Source organism: Thamnophis sirtalis, unplaced genomic scaffold, assembly GCF_051295495.1.
Source record: "Thamnophis sirtalis isolate CommonGarterSnake01/CBP01778 unplaced genomic scaffold, rThaSir2_p1.2 scaffold_2, whole genome shotgun sequence".
NCBI lineage: Eukaryota > Metazoa > Chordata > Lepidosauria > Squamata > Natricidae > Thamnophis > Thamnophis sirtalis.
In genome coordinates, this window is record NW_028261382.1 from 170867940 (window position 1) to 170871448 (window position 3509).

Below are 3509 nucleotides of genomic sequence, written 5' to 3' on the forward strand. Positions count from 1 at the left end.
TTCCCTTACGGTACTTGTCGACTATTGGTCTCATGAGTATGAGTATGAGTATGAGTAGTTTATTTATATGCCGCCCTTTTCCCTGGGGGGGACTCAGGGCGGCTCACAATTCGGAAGGAAGGGAGGACAAACAAATTAACACATAAGACAGTACATCATTAAAAGCACAACATTCATACAATTTGGGTGGGTTGGGGTCTTTAACCCCAGGCCTGACGGGACAGCCAGGTTTTAAGGGCTATGCAAAAGGTCTGGAGGGTGGTGAGGGTACGAATCTCCACGGGGTATGTCAATATTTAGCCTTAGATGGAGTTTACTACCTGCTTTTGGCTGCATTTCCAAGCAACCCGACTCCGCGAAGACCCGGTCCCGGCACGCCGAGGGCCGCCACCAGTCTCACACCATCCGCGGGCTGTGCCTCGATCAGAAGGACAAAATCATTTGGGCCTATATCCCTAACAACATTATTCAAAAGAGTCTGTTACGTATTATGAATAGCCTCTATAGCATCTACAAAAGGCTGGATTCGGTCAAGATTGACAAATCTATATCGATGATAGTATTCCAAAGCTTGAACTCGGCAGAGTCCCAGACGATCCAAGCCAGTTAGACAAAGCACCTCACAACTTCTTTATCATACCCATCTTTCAACATATCCCTGGCATAAGTATAATTAGGTATATGGGTGCCTGTCTCTTGATTCAAAATCATAAATGATGTATCTTTGGCCAATCGATCCAACAGTTTTAGAAAGCATAAACGCCCTTCCAAGCTTTCAACTTTCTCAGAGCACTGTCCACACTTGGCTATCTTGCACTTTTGGGGTGGTGGTGGTAAAGATGTAAACCCCACACATTTCACAATATTCTTTATTCTTACAGTCAACTTTTCCCTGCAGGTTTTGTGTGCCTTTCAAGACATACCTTAGACTGATAAAACACTTTGCACCTACAGCAGTGCATCTCCTCCTCCTCCACCTGCTGACATTCTTCCTTGAGGCATGCTCTACAGCTATATTGACAGCCATGACTAATTTTGTGGTGGTAGGGTATGTGGTAGAATTTACAGAAATAGCGTTCACCCAGGAAGCCCTTGATATTTTTGATGCCATAGTAATGCTTGTCATGTAACAATGCAAACATTATTTTTTCTTGCTGTGGGCGGCCTGTGACAAAAAACTTGCACCTGTCCTGCATAAAAAAACAAGATCTTTATAGTGACCCTTAAATCTTCTTCAAAGATGTGTATCTGAGAAAAGTCAATCCTGTTTTCTGTGGAAACACCAATTCTGCTATGAAGTTCCCTGACTCTGGTAATAATTTCTTCATTTCTAACATCCACACCATTCAAGACAGAGCAAATAGCTAGCAAAACCCAGAAATTCACCTTCCCTATTGAAATCTGTTTGTGTATGTTTTGTTTTGTTTATTGAATTTATATGCCGCCCTTCTCCCAAAGGACTCAGGGCAGCATACAACATAAAAAAGAAAAACACATATTACAGCACAGTGTTTAACTTCCTAAACCCTCCCCTCTCCGTGTTCTTCACGATAGTAACCACTCTCTTCAACTTTCCCTTACGGTACTTGTCGACTATCGGTCTCATACCGGTATTTAGCCTTAGATGGAGTTTACTACTCGCTTTGGGCTGCATTCACAAGCAACCCGACTCTGAGAAGACCCAGTCCTGGCGCGCTGGGGGCCGCCACTGGCCTCAGGCTGTGCCTCGATCAGAAGGACTTGCCCCACCCACCAGAGCACTGCCGGGGAGTGGGTCTTCTGTACGCCACATTTCCCACGCCCACCACAGGACGCGGATTCAGGACTAGGTGCCTCCTATTCACTCGCCGTTATTGAGGGAATCTTGGTTAATTTCTTTTCCTCCGCTGACTAATATGCTCAAATTCAGCGGGTCGCCACCTTCCTCTGGCGAGGTTGCCAATCTGCCTCAGGGTTGTATGCCGGGGGAACCGGTGAAGTGTGCTCCACAGTGCTGGTGCTAACACAACCAGTGGCCTCCCATTGGTTCAAACCTGTACGGTCCATAGGAGTAGGCCTTAGGAGACAGCTGGTGTTTCTCTTCCAAAAAGTTCTGTGCAACTTCACCTTGCCACGGTGTAGCCAAAGGTTGTTTCCCTTGTTGCTCTGCAGGTTGATCCTGTTTATTACTCCATTCGTTCATGTTCAAGTTGCCTTGAAGTATTGGCTGGAATTCTTTAGCCACGACGCTGAGGTTGCTACTCGCGGATATTTGTGTGTCTGCTGGCTGAGGATTGTTTGCCATCACTGGGGAATTGTTGTGATTGCCTCGTGTGTTTGGGTTCATCGAGGTAGACTCTCCAGTTCTAAGGGAAGGATCGGAAGGATCAAGTTGTTGCAGAAATGAGATCAGACCAGCTCTTTGTCAGAGGGAAAGGTTTATCGCGCAAGGTTCAGCAGCGATAGATGAAGCAATATCTGAACCCCGAAGGGCAGTTGTTTACAGCCTTTTATACCCTTTAGCCAGCATATCGATCAGCCCCAAAATACATTGCCTTCCTGTGTCACACAAACCTCTTTCCTGTGTCACGTAGGCCTCGTACACAGTCTCCCCTACTGTGATGGGACACTTGTACTGATTGGCTAGACAAAGCTCATGCTATGGCTATGTTATCCATGTGGACAGCTCATGGACAGCTCATGGTTTCCTGCTGCAAGCGATGTGATGTGCCTACGTGCCGGATCTCATGTTTCACACTTATTAAGGAAGGATCATTAAGGATCATTGTGCTGACGTTGCATTCCTCAGCGTGGTTTGCCAGCCACTGAGAAAGCAACTATCCCCACAGTATATGATAGAAATTTTGATTTAGCAAAGTAGCCTCCTTTCTGGCCTTCGACCCTTCCAACGGAGGGGATATGTTATATCCAGTTTGGGTCAATGCTATTTTGGGTCTTGTACCAATCAGAAGAGCTTCTGGGAGAGGAAGTATGATGTCATATCCGGTTTTGACAAATGGGGAGGATATGGAAATGATGTCACTGATCAAAAATGCTTCTAAGCTCCCATTATAAAAAAATATACACATAGAAGCATCTTGGGACTCAAAGAGTCCTCATTTACACTTTATGTGGTCTGGTGGTTAAGGAATCAGGCTATAAACCAGAAGACTGTGAGTTCTAGTCTTGCCTTAGTCATGAAAGCTGGCTGGGTGACTTTGGACAGTCACTCTCTATCAGCCCAACTCACCTCTAAGGATTGTTGTTTTGGTGAAAATAGGAGGAGGATACAGTATTGGGTATGTTCTCTGCCTTGAGTTACTTAAAGGTGGGTTAAAAATCAAATATTTTTGTATGTTTGTATGCAGTTTGTATGCAGGTATAATAAATGCTGGCATGGTTTTTTTTTTAATAATCATTTTCTTTGGGGCAGTAAAAAAGAAGAGAGTTCAAGAAGTGTTGTGTGGGTGGAACAAATACATTTTTATTTGATTCATATCTAGAAATCTGTTCTGACCCCCCTCCTTGCT